Source organism: Polyodon spathula, chromosome 36 (assembly GCF_017654505.1).
Source record: "Polyodon spathula isolate WHYD16114869_AA chromosome 36, ASM1765450v1, whole genome shotgun sequence".
NCBI lineage: Eukaryota > Metazoa > Chordata > Actinopteri > Acipenseriformes > Polyodontidae > Polyodon > Polyodon spathula.
Genome location: NC_054569.1, coordinates 3,822,394 through 3,841,918, shown reverse-complemented (window position 1 = coordinate 3,841,918; position 19,525 = coordinate 3,822,394). Strand labels below are relative to the sequence as shown.

At 38.1% G+C, this 19,525-nt stretch overlaps 1 long non-coding RNA gene across 1 annotated transcript; it reads left to right on the top strand.

Annotated features, from left to right (window-relative positions):
* Positions 1–8,833: 8,833 nt before the first annotated feature.
* LOC121303976 lies at positions 8,834–15,521 on the top strand. The gene is made up of 2 exons (XR_005947895.1): positions 8,834–8,983; positions 12,570–15,521. It is a non-coding gene; the product is annotated as an uncharacterized LOC121303976 (long non-coding RNA).
* Positions 15,522–19,525: the final 4,004 nt, after the last annotated feature.

Genomic DNA, 19,525 nt, shown 5'->3' with positions numbered 1-19,525 from the left:
TGCCTGCCACAGGCATATGTAATGTAGGCTAGATTAGCCAAAGTGTATTTTCTATTGATAGGCACCAGTGCATAACAGCACATAGCCAACAAAACAAAAGGAAACTTAATACAAAGTGGCAGACATTTTGCACAGATGACATTTCCATTCAGCGTTAATACTGCATGGGAATCCAGTTACTGTGTTCTGGGATTTTACAAACCATCTGTGTAACCACAAAGAAACTAATAAATGTATGTTTCACTTCCCAACTGTTGTTTGTCACCGTGATGCCAGCAGGTGCTGGAAATGATGACCTACTGCACTAAACAGTTTAAATGTGAGAAGCTTCAACGCTTTGAACACCAGAGGGGTTTTCTTTCTCTTAAGGGATTATTCAAGATTATGGGCAAAAGATCCCAGGCATTTGTGGTTTTCCTGTTTTGATCATTGTTTTTACACTATGGAAACGTGCTCCACACTGCAGCCAGTTTAAAGATGCCTGTTGTAACAATGTTCATACATTTTGCATGCGTGAAACTGCCATATCCCTCTGAGTCTATCCTCACAATATCTGACAAATGTTTCACTAAATACTCAAAAAGCAGGTAAAGAACAGAACTAAAACAGTTCCACAACAAACGTCTTCAAAACTTTTGTTAAAGGGGTAACAGTCATGTAACGGGGAGCGTTTTGTGATCAGCTGCTGTTACGCATTTTGACCTCTGACGCTGAGATGAGGTTAGCTCTATAATTACACTTGCAGATCAGCCTGGCTCTTTTGCATAGTGGTTAGGACGCTCACTAACGAATGGCAGGCGGTTCACCCTGTAAATTCAGCATAACTGCATTTTCCAGGCTTCCTTTGCCTCTCAACCCAATACCTTTACACCCCTCTGCTGCACTCGTTAGGACCCCACCTGCCCCTTGTTCTGTGTGCAGTAAAGACTAATACTCTGGGTCTCACACTAATCAAGATACTTGATATATGGACTGGAAGCTGTATTGCAAGGTCCATTGCAAACACTGTATCTGATCAGTTTGAGCTGTTAGCAGCATACTGCCTGCAGTGGTGGAGATGTTACATTTCAAAAGCAATGGACACGATTTCCCCAGTATGACTTAGCCCCTAACTCGTTTTACTCCATTGGTGGCAGCTTGATAGCTAACAGTTCTTTTAGGTTGAATTGGTATTTCTTTTCATACCACTTCAATCCAACACAGACATTGTTATTTCTTACTAAAAATGAAAAAAAAAGTTCAGTCTATATGCAAAGTGATCTAAAGATTGGTTTACCTCAACTTGAGCCAATAGAAAGCCATTACACCAGTTTACACAGTTCTGATTAAATTAGCGAGAGTGACATGCGAAAATTGCTACAAGGCGTCTCACATTATAGGTTAATTATGTTGCTTTAGCTGAATGCCTGTTAGTAAGTGACAGGTGTTAGTAATAAAACCGGAGAGCATTGGGCCCCCTGGAGTTTACGAGTTGCATTTAACTTGCCAGACACTGATACCTTGTTAATTGTGGATCAATGCTATGGTTTATTCAGGGTACCAGGTGGTGCCTATCACAAGGGCACTTGTTTCTCAGTTATGGGGTCTGGTTTGTATTTGAGTAACATACCTGCTTTCTTACACAGAGCATGTTCCAAGGTGGACCTCAGTAAAATCCAAAAAGTTTCAAATGGCACAGTTATGGTTCAGGTGCACATGAGCAATCTGGATGCAGCAGTGCTGGTGCCAAATGAAAGAAACACTCTTCAGGTTTAACAAGGCAGGTGGGAAGCAGTGCACCCTTGTAGAATATCCTCCTCAGCATATCCTTGTATTTGAATTAATGACTAGTTTTAAAGTGTAACAGAACATGTTTTAATGTCGATATTGGAACAACGCAGCTCAAAAAGGGAATGGGATACATTAGGTTTATAATCTCCTCTAGCCACAGCAATCAAACTATTTGGCAGTTTGCTGGACTATTAACTTTTATGCCTTTTGCATACCATGCTTCTAATAAATCTCTGGCCCTTCCAACTCCAGTCCTGCAGAAAGACAGACCAGTCCTGTGTAAACGAATGTAACTCTTGAAAAAGAATAAATGCATGAAGCAAAGTCTACAACATGACATTCCCCAGCTCCTCTATTCACAAAGCATTATTATACCAAATGTCAAGTTTACATTCATTCAGCCCACAGTGTCTGCTTGTCACAATCGGTACGCCTCAGTTAATGAATGTCAAAGAGCATTACTAAGCTGACGGGGAGTAGGAGATGAGATTGTTTCAACACAATAACCCCTGTCTTTAAATATATGGGGAGCAATTCCAGACTTTTACAATAAGTACAGATAGAAGGCAGTCTCATCTTGTGCATTCCATTTGTTCCAGTCTGCATCACTATTGTATAGATCTTAATGTCACCACTATTGAAATCTTTAGAACCCTCTCATGTGTTTTGCATACTTTTAAAGACCATACATTACACAGATAAGGTCTGATGAATTCAAGATACTATGTGAAGGTTCATAAATGAGGTTGAATACAAGGCACAAAAAGGGGGCAAGTGGGCTGTTTACTGACAACATCATGGGTGAAATTAATACAGCATTGCATGGACACTGATGTTGAACCTGGTAACATTAACACATATCCAGTGTATTACGACTTCATTTCCTGCAGTTTGGACGAGAGGACCTCAAAGCAAAGTGGCAAAGTGGAGCCTTGACATCTCAAACTGCGTGAAATTATTTCTGTTATAATAAGAGATAGAAACAGCAGATTAATTGATTTTAAAATCACAATATCCAAAAACTCTTGAGCAACTATTAACAATAAAAAAAGAGTTTATTTTGTTTCTTTACAAGTCTGTCTTATGTTATCAATGCACAAGATAAGATACAGTACACTGGAATTTTGACAGACCTTTCACGGTGAGTAATTGAATTCTCATAGGTGGTTCGTAATGTATGTAAAGATTCTAACACAAACCATATGATCCTGTCTAGAGTATCTATTAAAAAGGCTTGTTGAAAAGCGGTCTTAAAACCTGGAAGGAGTACTCAGTTTCACGATTTTCCATTCAGTCAAATTTACACACAGCTTTTAACATGCTAACAGGATTCCTCTTATTACAATCAATTATAAAGGAAAATGTAAACTAGGAATATCCTTAAAGCAGATATTAAGCAGCACTGACTTGAATCAAAGTGCTGCCTATTACAGCTGTCCAGTCTATACACAGACCAGGAGCTATATATATATATATATATATATATATATATATATATATATATATATATATATATATATATATATAAAAAAAACACCAAACAACACGATTGAAATGTTGCAATATATAATTTGACCTTATTAACCATGGGCATGAAAAGACTGGAGACCCGTCGAGTCCGTCAATGTTTAATCACCTCATAAAGATCTTATACAATTTTATCTTTGTAATTTTTTATATATATAAAAGTTTATTTTTATACCGTTTCAATTTATTTTCTCCCCTTTCTATCATCCCCCCCCCCCCCCCCCCCCCCCCCCTGAATTAGGAAAAAAAAAAACATTTCAGTAATTTCCTATCTTGTACTTTTTGTGAAACAAGAATACATTTCCTTAGAAACGTGCTACAGCAAGTGGTGTACAGATCAGACAGCACCAGTACCCTAATGTGATGTGGAGATGACTAGAGTGAGGAAAACCGGCTTTGACACAAAGCAAAACAACTTGCTTCCCTATTGCATATTCAGTAAAGAAATCTTAAAAAAATGTTGAGGTTGAACTTTTTAATGTCTTTCTTAATATTCTCCTAATTTTAATAAACTCCTATTTGGGACACGCTAGTAACGTACACGAGCACACAGGGGTGGATGTACCCGCCACTATGAAAATGAATTGTAAGATCATGGCTGTGTGTTCGCTTTGCAAGTGTTCAAGCAAAAGCAAAATCATAAACACAGTGAAAATGAAATACAAGTCTGAAACTTCCTTTAGCTGTTTTCAGTGACGTGTAAAGCGATGTCATCTTATGCAGTAGCCACTTGTTCCCGAGCGTTCTGCTAGACCTGTGAGATTACACAGCCTGTTTGTGTAGATCCTTTAGTTTTAGACACTGACTCTGTAGGGTTAGTGACCAGCCTTCCCTGTACATCGTCCACGCCGGTCATTAACACTTCATGACACAGTTATTGATTGTTAAACAGGTTTATTACCCCCAACCTTGAACATTATTCCAGTCCTGTGACAGCAATGTTTGGTGTATTTTCTGTCTAAAACTTATTAAGGTTGAGAAAAAAAAAGAAAAAAAAAATCAGGAGGAGTTTTTGCATTTCACTAACAGAATGCAAGCATAATATCTGAGTGACAGACTAAATGAGTATTCGTGAGTAACTGTTGGGTTGCCCAATGCTTGTGTTCTTCCCAAAGGGAATGCAGATGAAGATGTTTTCTGGTTCTGTGCGCACAAGACGTGGCAATGAGTGATGGAACCAAAGGAACTGAATTGGTCATTGTTTTTTGTTTTTTTTTGTTTTTTTAACAAGAGCAGAGACATTGGTTTTATGCTAGAATGTTTAATTCCTTACTTGTTTAACACCCACATGTGTGTTCTCTCTCATTGTCTGTTATCTCTGCTTACTGTACACCAGTATTTACCAGGTTATAGCGGAGTTCTTTTTTCCGACTCTTAAAATCTAAATTTCTGAAGTAAGTAAATAACCCCTAGTATGTGAATTTGTAGAGACATTTTCCCTTTACTAACTCCCTGCTGTCACAGCTGAAGGGGCAAGCTTGCTTATAGTTTGAAATTGAGAGACTGATAAAAAAGAGATGTGGATAAAGGATAGACTACAACATACAGATGCATGACTATAGCTGCTGTTTATGATATTACATGCACTTTAAAAACAACTCTGTGGCTGGAGGGGATGGAAATCCAGATATGAACACTATGTGCTAACAAAGTTATCCAACAAATCATATCATATCTTTTTATTTATTTATTTTTTGTTTGGTATTTTGAAGTCTCTCCGAGTACCAAGGCTAAGTGAGGTTGGCACAATGGTATTTAAAATCTCGGTTGCTTTTTATTCACAGATAGAGGCGTTCAATTAGAAATGAATGCTGATATGTATTTGTGAATCCCAGATACCTGAAAAAAAAAAAAAAAAAAGGCAAAATATTAGTCTTCTACAGCATTTGGGTCCACCGCAACTAGGTCACGGTTTTGCGTTTGGAACTAAACTATTTCAAATCAAAACATTCTTTCAGCAATGTTTGCCAAACTGCTGCAACAAACAACCCACAAATAAACAGAGATTGTGCCAACATTGCAGAGCTGCCAAAATGCATTATGAATAATCAAGATTAAATTCATTGCTGCAATGATAATCATATGGTTTCTATTACCTTCAAAAGGGCTGGCTTGTTTTATTTGTACCTTACATAGAGGCCAGGCATTCTGCCTCGTTGCCTTCTGATGTTGTTTGTGGTAGAAATCGAATATTTCATATGTTTTAGTAATTGGTGTAATAAAGTCAGTGTAACAATTCAGTGTTCTTGCAGGGGCTTGTATTTTCTTTGGATATTTTCTGACATCTTTTGAAATATAACTTAATTGTGTTCTTAATATAATTGAGAAAAAACTACTTTTTCTTGGTCACAGGAAATTGTTTTGTTAAACTAACTAGTTAAAGTGTTATTTTTTATTCCTTTACACATGTATTTGTAATATTATCTTAGTATGAAATCTATATAGGCTAATTCTTTAAATGGATTCAAAAACATATGAATAATATTTAGCTCTGCGTGCATTTCAGTAAAAGCTTGATTATGAAAATCTGTCATGTTGTGTGGAGTGTTTTTTTGCATTAATTTTTAAAGGTTTCTTAAGTGTGTACAAATTAGCAATTGAGCAATTACACTTCTGGAATCCCAGCAAGAGATTTTACTGAACGATGTGACAATACTACACAGTAACTACACAACAGCAGTGGATATAGCATGTAAAATGACCCCGCCTCAGTACTAACAAGCCAATGATGTCAAGACTGGGTTGTTTTTTATGCTTTGCCTGAAAGCATTGCCATCCGAAATAAGATTTTATCTGCTGTCAAATTAAAATAATTAAAGAATGTGTTAATAAATGTTCTTTCACATAACAATAGCAACCCCTCTGAATCTGTCTGAGTTCTGTTGTTCCAATATTATCAGTTGGTTTCACAGACCCCGGGTAGCAGTAATCTTGGTCTGCATTACCTAAATGAACATTAGGCAGTTGAAGATTACAGGTAATCAGGGTTAGTGAAACCAGCCACATACGTTTATATGTGTGATTGCTGTAGATCTATACAGCGTCGTCACAAAATAATTACTGCCTGTAAACAATGAGGCTCTGTCTTCCTCTTCTCTTTATAGCTGACAATGCAAGCACAAGAGGGTGTCAAACCCAAATAGAACTACAGCAAACAAACGCATAAGCTTGTTTATATATATATAAAATATGAAATTCTGATTAAGTGTATTCTATTTGAGAAAAGTTGTTCTTGGATTAATCACAGATGATTTTGAATTGAAATCGTTAAACTGATGCTGTTATGAAGCTTTAGGTTTAAACTCAGGGTTCATAAGAACAGTAAGGTTTGTACAGTGGCATCCGTACACAGAAATACATGCTCTCTCATTTATATAAGATTATAATGAGCTTCAAGAAGCTTATAATGAGCTTCGAGAACCATTGTTTTTCAGTTCCCCCCTGCTCCTTCAGTAAACTATCCCATGAATTCTCTTGCTTGGATTCCAGAAGCATAACTGCTCAATTGCACATTTTCTCTTGCACAAGAGGGTGAGAAAGATTGAGACAGACCTCTCCAGAAAATCTCATTTGTTAAATTCATTACACTGCCTGAAGCTTGTTTAGCTTTAAATACCTCAAAGCCATGATTACTTTGTCCTGGCACATTGCACGTAAGCCTTGTCAAGACCCATTCCAAGAACTGAACCCCCTGACCCTCAACTGGACGGACAGTAGCTGAAGCTCAAACCCAAAGCACAAGAAACCGTGTATCCCCAACGTGCTTGTGATGGCCTCTCGTGATAAATACATTCATGAAATGAAACCAAACAGCCTGCAAATAATTATCTTTTTTTTTTTTTTCAGCATTGGCTACATAAACAGGGACGTCGAGGAATACATCCTTTCCAGCATACAGGCATTAAACAGGTTTGACGAGAGCATTCGTGCCTCCTGGACCGATGGTGTGACTTTAACATGTCAACAAATTGGGCTCAATGTGGGTATGATGGGCAATAATGGAACAAATTCATAACAATCTTATGTTTGAATGCATTGTTTTTATATGATCTCCCCAATTGCAGGCTTATTGAATGCAGGCAAAAGCTGTTTTTGTGATGACGGCACATTATTTAGGTAGTGTGAATATGGCATTAGTCTGCTGCACAACCTAGACCCTGCTAATCTTATTTAGGTCCTAAGAAGCAGTCATGAGTGTCAAGCGGTTCTGCGCAGTGATGAAGCCTCGAAGCCTGTCCTTTCACTAGACAGCCAGTGTTTTGTTTTGTTTTTTGTTAAGATTGGCTTGAAGTGACATTTTGATAAACTGTGTCAAAATACAGCACTGCAGGTGGTTGACATCATCCATAACCACAGATCACAACATTGCCTTCACCTGTACGGCTGTCTTTGAAATTCACTCCTCTCTCTGAGTAATGCAGTCAAGCTGCCTATTGCACCTGCTGGTCTATTTACTGCTCTAGCTGTGTGGGTGGGAGTCAAGTTAACATACAAGGTAAATGATTGCCTGAGGCCATGCAATGCCATGTTTAAACGAAGAGAGATAAATAGAGATGTCCTCTGAAGCAGGCAGTACTATCTGATAATGGCTAACTGGGTCATGTTCTCAGCCCTTGGGATCTTCCTATTCTGTAACCATGCATGCATGGTAAGCAATAGCAAGCCTTATAATGAGCCATGCTGTTCAATAATAAAAGGTGATCTTACAGTATAGAATAACATGCCTTTAGTACCAATTGCATGCTTTGAACTACCAGTCAAATTGACAAATATTTTAGGTAATGCCTTAATCAGCACAATGTTATCCAGTACACTTGTCTTCTTGGCATGAAACAGACGGTTGAATGAGTCAGAATGTTTGTCTTTTTGATTGAGTTTCCTATAATTTAACCTCAGAATTGATTCATGAAGTTATGGACAAATGGCATAAGATTAAATGTAACGGTAACGCAATGGTACATGTTAGTGAAGGGCAGGTAGGGCGTACTGCTACTATATACCTGATAGTACTGTATCACTCTAGCACAGTGGAGAACAGACCTCTGGTACACCTTTATTGGAACAAGCCTTCAATTAAGACCATTTCACTCAGTTCTTTGGCAGTCGGTATTAAGAGATCTCATTGAGTCTGTGCTTCCCATCCAGCCCTCTTTATTTAGTACTTTTTGTTTCTTTTTTGGAGTATACAGTGTGTCAGAAAGTAAAATAAAGGCAGATGTTTCCTCAGGTTCCCATTAGTCTCTGTAATGTTAAAATGTGTTCATTGCCCTACGTGCTGCTCTTAATCTTGTGGGGGATCCAGTAGAAATGATATCACCTCCAGCACTCTTTGGGAGCGCATCAGACACATGAGATAATCCCATTGCAGGATGCCACTGTGAATTTCATAACACATAAGGATGATGTTCTTTTTTCTCTCTTTATACTGACAGCCAACTTTTTTTTTTTTCCTGGAGGAGACCATACAGGGCAGCTGTGAAATCAGTTCCAGTTCGAGTAGTGAATTCACATAACATTATGCTGCCCTCAGACTTGGAGGTTAATACACTGATCCTGTCTGGGGCTATGTGCTCTTCTCTTGTGGGTTGAGTACATGTTCTGACCAGGAGGTTGGTTCCTTGACATGCATGCTGGGATTGCATGCAGATTGCAGATTACTCACTAGACTTTCATCATGTGATATATCGTAAGTGTTCTCTTCATTCACACATTATCAACTGGTTTACAAACCCAGTTTGCACTAATATCACAAATATATAACATTATTATTATTATTATTATTATTATTATTATTATTATTATTATTATTATTATTATTATTACAATATTTGTTGTTATCAAATGGCTCTAGTTCTCATTTTGTTTTTTGTTTATGACTGGCCAGTTCTTTCCAAGGAAAGATCAAAGTTTATCATCGTATAATCTAGCTTCTTCAGCTTGAATGCACAGTGACTCACCTTTAAAGCACTGCTGTTTGGAGTAGGAGCCATGCGAATGCAGTTCTCATTCTGTGTGAAAGCAGTAGATCGAAACCAGTTTGTGCCTATATTGGCTGAGGGCCTGCATGAAAACTTCGAAAACAAGAAATGCATATTTTATCGATTTGCTGTGTTGCCTAAACACAAGCTTACAATGGTGATATTGCTGACAAAAAACGTTTTTTTTTTTGGGGGGGAAAGGGTCAACGTTCAGATGAGGCATACTGGGACATCTTAACCACCAACACTTGTGCAGGGTAATGCAAACAATACAGTTATTTCCGAATGGATCAAAAGCATAAAATGATCAAGAAAAACATTGTAGCATAAAACACAATATTTCCGTTAAACCCTCATTGAGCAACGCTACCTAAAATGTGTGACACCACCATGTAAATGTAGTCACATTTATTTCTAGTTAGCAGTAAAGTTATTGTAGAGGGACCTGCAAATACAGAGGTAGTAGCTCTAAACAATTTAAAACAGACCTGCAGTCTTATCATCCCTTTTATATTCAATTGTTAGGGGTATCAGTCTGTTGACACATGGTGAAGTCATGCGTGTCAATGTTGATGTTTCACGCTGGTGATATTTCTGCATATTCTATTACACAAGAAAGTTTACTGTCAGTGTCTGGACCCCACTTCACCATAGATCCTAAGATTATGAGACAAGCCTGGTAGACCTAAGAATAACATATAGCGTAACATACAGAGCACAGGCAACCACAGAAAGAAAAACACAGCACAGCAACCATTGACAATGGCCAGAGCGATGCATTCTCTGTATGAATTCAGTTGCTTTGGTAACTAAAAGACAGGATGTTTTTTGATGGTATCATAGGCTTCCTAAGAGTAAAAGGTTTGAACTTAGGTAAACAGCATCAGTTCTTTAAAGAATACATCTTTCATTGCTTTTGCTATATACCTTTCAACAGGTGCTTTTGTAATTTGTATGCTGTGAATAATATTTGCTTGGGGGAAGACTTCCGAATTGCACTTCAAGGATTCACAATAGTTTTTTTAAAGAGATAGAAAGGTATTGAAACATAACTCCCCTTGCCTTGGGTAATATGGTATACATATTATAGCATGAATGTATGCATGCATGAAACAAAACACAATGTCCTATTATAATGCATGTGTATGAAGCCAACATCTATTCATGGCACACTCCATTAACAATGCCTGCTGATTAATAATATATCAACATTAATTAATGGGGCCACGTATAATAAATGGTGACCCCCTTATCATTAAAAATGAACACAGTTTATATAATGCACAAGCAAACAGGCATTTTAATTATGTGAGTGGAGCATTTTAAAATCAAATCGAGGCGGGCTATGCTTTTTGAAGCAGTACCATTAATGTCTACCCCACAGGATAACCTCCCCTTCTGTCCTCTTTCTGAGCACACACACACACAAAAAACCTGCAAAACAGCTAAAGTAAAACACCTGCAATTATCTGGGCCAGGAATATCTCATTAGAAATCCTGCAGAGTATGCAGTCTGAGTGTCAGGCAATCCATCAAACACTTTGCACGATAGAATGTGTGTGGAGTTCTAGTTAGAGCAGCAAATGGAATGCAGAATAAAGAACAAAGTGTTTAACATTCTGAAAGCAGCCCGTTTCATCTGATTGGTTAAATAGGAACAGCAGATTTCTGTATGTGTGCATGTTTCATAAGATGTGGTCAATGCAAAAAAGATTATTGTTTAAAAATGGATGCGTGGACTCCACCTTAACACACAGCTGTAGAAAGATCTATGGCCAACAATGTTGCATCACCCTATAGAATTAACAAATTTTGCTTCATAAAGTCGAATGAAACCTGCTGAATAATGTTACATTAACATATTGAATTACATATATATTATATATATATATATATATATATATATATATATATATATATATATATATATATATATATATATATATATATATATATAGACAGGGTTTCACATCGCAGCGTTTTCTTAACAATAATAAGAATAATCATAATAATAATAGATACTATGCTGTCCAATCAAAAACTCTAATCAATTAATAGAGAGAGGCAACAGTATGATCTGCTTGAAAAAAAAAATATATATATATATATATATATATATATATATATATATATATATATATATATATATATATATATATATATATATATATATATATATAATAATAATAATAATAATAATAATAATAATAATATAATAATAATAATAATAATATACTATGCTGTCCAATCAAAAACTCTAATCAATTAATAGAGAGAGGCAACAGTATAATTCTAATAGATTAAAATGAAGTTGCAGATAATAGATATAAAATGACTTATACAGAAAGTCACTGCACATTTTAACTAGTGAACTCTAGCCCAGAGTACACTTCACCATGCAATATGGTGATGACATCATGCACATGACACCTCAAGGACATCACTGCTCAAGCCTCCCTGTTGGGAAACACTATTAGCTCTCTAACACAAGCCAGATGTGCACAGTATGTATGTTTTGCAAATACTCTGAGGTAAAGAAAGGATGTTTTGGTCTCACAACATGGGCTGTAAGTGCAGGCTTTACAACGGAATGCGATTTGTATTCAACTAGAAACTTTTGCAGTTGTGCTGGATTTCCTTCTGAGACCCAACGGCAAAAGCTGATCCCCTGGCCTACTTCATGCCCCAAGCCTAGTTGGATAAGAACAGGCATTATGACATTATTCTTTGTGCGCCCTGAGGATTCCAACCAAGATTTGGTTCAAATTTTATTTCAAAATAAAACATGACTTGCAATGAGGGAATATGACTTCATCGGTCTGTCATGGACAACAACCATTTAAATCTGTGCATCCCCACCAAGTCCATGTGAACTGTCTTTGGGGACCAATTTCTAGCATCTGGTACCTGCAAGGTTTGAGAACACAACTATATAAACTGTATTTTTTTATGCAGAGCAGAGGGATTTAAGAGAGCTCGCTTCTCTATGAATGCAATGCCTTTCAGTCTGTGAAAGTATAAGATAAAAACTGTGAAATATGAAGACTTGTCAGCAGTCTGTTAAGGCAAAAAAATAAAAAAAATAAAAATAAAACCTGGGATTACATCGCTGGTGGAAATTTTAGAAACACAAAACATATTAAAAACTGCTGTCATATTTGACCAGATTTGTGGTAGGTTAACGTGCAAAAATACATATGTAAGATGCACAGACTATTCCTATTAAGTTTTGCCTAATGACGGCCACCTGTCTGTGAACCCTTTTGTAATTAATTTTTTTTTAATATTTTGCAGCAGGGTCCGTGTAGGTTTACAGGCGTGACGCACACAGACAGCAGGCTTACTGGAGGTTCACTAATGCCCATTACAATCCGAGGCAAGATGATGTGGACTTGGTTGTAATGAGTTTGATTGGAAGATTTTGTAGAGGCACCACAGCACCCATGCAATGAGCTAAGGACGGGTCTTCTCAACCACAAATAGACTGGTATCCATTGTGGTCTGGGTTATTGATCTCAGCAGGTTTAAAGTCTCAAAACTACCCTGGCAGCATAAGGATTTGCATTCCTTGTGTGAAATTAGAAGAATTGTAAGTGATACTGTGCTGAGGTAGTGTTTCGTTGGTTTTTGTTTATGTAAGCAACATGCACTCAATTGCATGAAATCCGTTCATCAGGAATGCATTCATGGCGTTACCTCTTCAAACACGCTGGTGTTATTTCATCCTGTATCTTTCACGTCTATAAGGAATGGAGTTTAAAAACAATCACAGGAAAGACTGGAGTGTTATGGAATTTCCATATGGCAATAGTGGTTTTTGGAACATGCAAGACAAATGTGCAGCATGTTTCAAATAGATCTTTACTAGTCTATTACCCAGAAGAAATCCTAGCAGACCATCACTTTGCCAGCAAAGCAACACAATGGATTTGAAGCAAATGGTTCTTGATATTGATATTGTAATATTGTACTGCAATGAAATTCGTATGTATGTGTTTTAATACAGTAATTTAGCTATTTCAAAATATGAAAATGATGTGTCGCATAAATAACATCAGAACACGAAGCAATTAGAGCCAACATGCTTTGCGGATTTATATTTTGAAACATGAACAGAAAGAGAGTGCCCGTGTGCCAGTCTATTAGGAAACAGTTTTGTTGTTCCTTTTATAACATACCCCCAAGACATTCTAAAAATACTGCACTACTCGGAAAGATAATTGTAGTTTCAAATTCATGGGAATATGCTTCCAATAAACCTGATGGATGGGAACCAGCAATTTAACCTTTAAGCAAATACGTGTACAGAAGGTGGAAGGCCAAACACAACACAGCCAATAGTTTTTTTAACACTTCATCTTGATATTTCTGGAAAGCCGGAATGTGTGGACCATTTGAATTTTTATTTAATCCCTGTCAATATAGCAGGTTTAAAGTTTAACCACGGCAGTATTAAGAGCGGATAATAATTAAAACCTCCCGTGTGTCTTCAAATGTGCTCTTCTTTCAAAGACAAACAATAACATAAAAGATAGTGTTTACTCAGAGTCTTACAACTGCCAGAACCAATTTTCATAAAATACAGATAATTGTGAAAATATGTCTGTGTTTGTGTAGCTGAGCAGACTTGTGATCTTTGTGTATTTTAAATCATTATCCAATTAAAAGCTCAACTTGTGACTCGAGATATGAGCTGATGTCACACAGTCAAGTGCAATAAAACATTTGCACTCTGATTTAACTTCATTTGGAAGATGCTTAGGTAGAGATGGGACATCACAGGAATCTGACCAAAAATTTTTTCAAAACATGAACTAAAGGTACAATGCGTTATAACATCGCAGCATATGAAGACATCGGCACAGAAATTAGAACTTTATTTGAAACGCAATGTCTTGTTTAATGACCTTATGTCCAGTGTTGTTTTCTAAATCAACTGAGCTGCCAAGCAAATGTCACCCTGCCCTGAAAAATTGGTCAAGCTTATCCCAAAGGATCTTGGGATTGGGATTCTGTGAAGGGGTTGGGTCCGGGTTGGGTCTGCCTAACCACCCAGATACAGATCTAAATCCCCATGCCTTCCAGGTGAAACTCAGACAGGTGTCACCCCTACCATGTGTATACAATGATGGTGACAATCCTGATTGTATTATATTATAGATATAGACGCAGGTATATGTTCAGCAATGGTCTTGTTCAGATGTAGCACTGTTTTTTTTCTGAGCTAATGCAAAAAGCGACCTGGTTTCAGGGCTTCGACAGAGACAGATCCTGCCTCATCATCTGCAGCTGCCTCTTTGCTTTATAAGACCCAGCACTAGCCAAGCATATCAAAAGAAAGCCCAGTGCGGGCTCAAGGCTACACGCTGGAGAGTTTTCTGCTCTTATTATTTTTGGCAGGCTGGTCACTTAGGCCCCTAGGTCAGGTCTATGAAATCACAGCAAGAACAAATTACTCTCATCTGAGAAAATAAAAGCAGCTGTTTGTAGCCAGCCTGGTCCCTTGGGTAATGTAATGTAGCTGGGCAATTAGCCCGCATGGGTGTGGAGAAATTGATTGGCTTTCAGCCGTGATACCATGTTGCTCATCTGGTTGAAATAAACAATGGAAAAATAAAACATCAAGAAAAGCATGTTGCCCCAGTTGTATATCAGTGTTACAAGGCTAAAATGACTACAAGGCTAGAATACTGACTTCCTTACAGTACATGAAGTAAATGTCCTTTTTTTTTGTAATTTAAAACACAACAGCTTCACTTTCTTTTGATTGATTATAAAATTGAGGCTCATTCAAATTTGATATCGGTCTGGTATAGCCTCTTGTGTGGCCAACTACATGTATGCTTGCCATTTGTTATATATATACTCGCCACTTTATTAGGGCCTGTGCCTATTAGTAGGTTGTGCCACTGTTTGCCTAATCCCTGCTTTGATGGGTCGTGCCACCCAGACACCACCCAGTGTCTATGTTGTATGAGGGGTGGAATATAACTGTTTACAGGAATGAATGAATGATGTTAGGGTTACCTATACTGAAAATAATTACTCAATTACATTAAAAGGTACACATTTAAAAAAAAAATGTTTGACCCTATACAAAATGAACATGGTCCTTTGAGCTTGATGCTTTAACAATCTGGTTGTAAAAACCCTAGAAACCATTCAATTTATTCTGGCTTGACTTAAAGCTTGCCAAAGATTGCCCAATTACTGTACAATTTTTATTAAAATGTTATTTCAACTCCAGCCAGTGGCAACAGCGGTGTTGTTGTTGTTGTTTTTTAATAGTACTAAATTTTAAAAACAGTGTGGCAGAGCAAAGCTCTGCCCTTTAAATTGGCAGGGATGGGGTTAACTTCCCCTACCTGCCTGGGTTTATTATGTTCAGGTGGCTGGGGTTGATTAGTTGATTAGGTTGATTAACGATCAATCAGCGCCCAGCCACCTGATATAAAAGGAGGCCTCTGCTTCTCATTTGGGGAGGAGGGAGCTGAGGAAGCAGGTTGGTGTTTGTTTTGTGGTTTTTGAATTTTCTAAATCCAGTGAAGGCATTGCCCAGCCTGGAAACTTTATTTTTGTGAGTTTTGTTTTTGCTTTATTTGTGTTTGAGTATCTGTTATTTTGCCCTTGTGCACTTTATTTTTGTTTATTTATAATAAAATTGTTATTTTTTTTGAACTGCAGACTGTCTCTGGGCCTCTATCCACTCGCCAGCCTGCCACAAACAGTATTCTATTATAATGGTTCCTTCAGTCCGATAATAAAATCCATTTCCCTTTATGTACAGTTTTGGATTAAAGTACTCAACCAGGAAAGCAAGTAACAGACTGAATGCATTGTTTTATAATTAAAACCGTTCCCTTGAGGCAGTCTGCAGTTTTATAATCCTTCTCAATAATATGTCGTCTACAAAATAAATTAGGAACCTCATTGCACTAATAAAACAAAGCAAAGTTACATGTGTTCTCGCCCTCTTACCTGGGGTAATCAAAGTATAGGAAGCCTTTTTTTTATTTTAGTGGGTTTTTGTGTTCAACATGCAGAGTGACCAAAGCTAGCTGACTGACTTGCACGTCGGCAGATGCTCTAATGAAAATTTAAGCCATTACCACGTCTTCACCAACACTGCATGGCAATGGAGGGGCTCTGCAATGGATTCAGCTGTGGTGTAAGCCATTGTCCTTGTCCAACTAACAATGGTACAGTTTTACCGGTATCACAATTAAATCAGTACCTCACTATTCCACGGCAGTCTTGCCCATTGATTTTAGTCTTGACCACCAAACTATTTACTATAAAAAGAATATATTTATACCTTGCAAAGCTTAAAAAGTGAATACAGCTTAAAAAGGTTGCAAAATTATGCTGATTATTATTATTATTATTATTTTGTATCTTTGATCTAAACATATCTTTTTACGTACCATGGAGCGATATTACTTTCCTGGCTGTAAAAAAGAAATGAGGACATAGGTCTTAATTATTTTATTGATCAAGAGCTTTCTTCCTAAGCAATGGTCCGTTGTTTTTTCCAGCATAGAGTGCAGCCCAGCGCTTAACAGTGTTCCTTCCGTGAGTGTGCCTGCCCGAGCCCATGAACAGGAGAGCTGTTAAAGCTAAAACATGAAATCGAGTTGCTTAAAAGTAGATGGAAAACATTCATGTTTTATATATCTTTTCATGCTAGGCCAACGCATTAATATTTCTAAGTATTGGCAAATAGTATAGTGCTGTGTGTGTGTGTGTGTGTGTGTGTGTGTGTGTGTGTGTGTGTGTGTGTGTGTGTGTGTGTGTGTGTGTGTGTGTGTGTGTGTGTGTGTGTGTGTGTGTGTGTGTGTGTGTGTGTGTGTGTGTGTGTGTGTGTGTGTGTGTGTGTGTGTGTGTGTGTGTGTGTGTGTGTGTGTGTGTGTGTGTGTGTGTGTGTGTGTGTGTGTGTGTGTGTGTGTGTGTGTGTGTGTGTGTGTGTGTGTGTGTGTGTGTGTGTGTGTGTGTGTGTGTGTGTGTGTGTGTGTGTGTGTGTGTGTGTGTGTGTGTGTGTGTGTGTGTGTGTGTGTGTGTGTGTGTGTGTGTGTGTGTGTGTGTGTGTGTGTGTGTGTGTGTGTGTGTGTGTGTGTGTGTGTGTGTGTGTGTGTGTGTGTGTGTGTGTGTGTGTGTGTGTGTGTGTGTGTGTGTGTGTGTGTGTGTGTGTGTGTGTGTGTGTGTGTGTGTGTGTGTGTGTGTGTGTGTGTGTGTGTGTGTGTGTGTGTGTGTGTGTGTGTGTGTGTGTGTGTGTGTGTGTGTGTGTGTGTGTGTGTGTGTGTGTGTGTGTGGTGTGTGTGTGTGTGTGTGTGTGTGTGTGTGTGTGTGTGTGTGTGTGTGTGTGTGTGTGTGTGTGTGTGTGTGTGTGTGTGTGTGTGTGTGTGTGTGTGTGTGTGTGTGTGTGTGTGTGTGTGTGTGTGTGTGTGTGTGTGTGTGTGTGTGTGTGTGTGTGTGTGTGTGTGTGTGTGTGTGTGTGTGTGTGTGTGTGTGTGTGTGTGTGTGTGTGGGTGTGTGTGTGTGTGTGTGTGTGTGTGTGTGTGTGTGTGTGTGTGTGTGTGTGTGTGTGTGTGTGTGTGTGTGTGTGTGTGTGTGTGTGTGTGTGTGTGTGTGTGTGTGTGTGTGTGTGTGTGTGTGTGTGTGTGTGTGTGTGTGTGTGTGTGTGTGTGGGTGTGTGTGTGTGTGTGCAGGCATATACACTCACCATGCAATCTGCCATTTTAATCACATTACTAAATGCTATGCGGAGCGGAAAGGGCGTCTTCCTTTGAATAACATAATAATAACGAATGACCAACACATGAGGATGACTTTCTAAGTTTGACAGCATTAACCCCCATGTAAATATTATTATTTCATTTCTTGAGGGTTATGTGTGCTACACATAACATAACATGTGTTTTATTATATTATTCTGCTGCAATCTTTAGTTTTTTAATAAGTTGGTCTTCGAAAAAGAAGCTGGAGTCCCACGCTTTCCCATGGCTGTATTGTGAATTTACCATAGTTTACCATTGCTGTGTTTGTTTATAATGCTTAACCAAACCTCTCTGATCTTTACAATGCTTACCTTTGCTTTACCATGCTTTACTAAACTTTTGCTTACTGTGGTAATCTCTTGTAAGTAGCTCAGCTGGTAAAAGCAGTATCGCATGGGGGTCCACAGTAAATGCTGTGTTGGCCTTTGAGCCCATGCAGGTTGGTTAATGTCATCAGCAGAGACTATCAATGCTGGGCCCCGTCTCCAGGATTCAGTATCTTGGCAACGTTTGTTATTCTGGAGGTTGAACCCCCCCCCCCCCCGAGTAATAACACCAGTGGAGAAAGTAACCTGGTAGCAGGAGAGTTAATGCTGGATGGTGCTTCTATTCTCTCCACATTGTTTTTGAGCAGCTTTACTTTATAAGGCGTTCTTTCGTTTGCTGAGATGCCCTGGCAAAGTCAAGGTCTGGCAGTGGCACACAAGTAAATATAAAAGAGCCCAGTGGGTTCAATTCGCCAAGCCTGGAAACACAAGCCAGAAACCATTTACAAGTCTGAGCCATCGTTTTATTGGCGCGGCAAACATCTTTTAAATTGAATACAGAGGCAGATCAATAAAATTAGATAGATTTTGAGGTTAGATATCAAGCTTTGGCCTCCAGTTTTAAAAACCTTGGGCTCTGTTCGGTTTTGTAAACAACTTGAATTTCATATTTTTTGTTTCTCTTCAACACAAACGGTATATATCGTTGATGGATATTTTTTTTTTAAAGTTTTGATTGTGACCATTGTGTTGAAACAAAGGATACCTGCATTTCACATATTTTAATGCTTTCATTCTGCTTCAGTCCCTATACACAAGTATACATGCCTGTTTGCTCAATGGTTTTACATTGCACAAATTGAATCATTCAAAAGACTAGGCACAGTTTGGCTTCTCATTACCCAATCTCTGCTTTTTCTAAGACCCGCACATTTTCACTATAACTGCAAAACAAATACTATTAAAATGCAACTTAATCAAATGCCTTACCAAAAAAGTAGCATGTGCTGATATATCTCCACCATTATAATTTCCCTATGGTTTACTCACTATGTCAAGAAATAACTTGTATTGATTAAAATACTTAATGGCTCTCAAACATGATTTTAATTAATTCTTGGGGAAGTGCGTCTACCATTGTGGGGGGGGGGGGGGTACAAAAATTCCTATTTGATTGGGAAATGGTCTTTTGGGACCGCAGTTAGCTAAC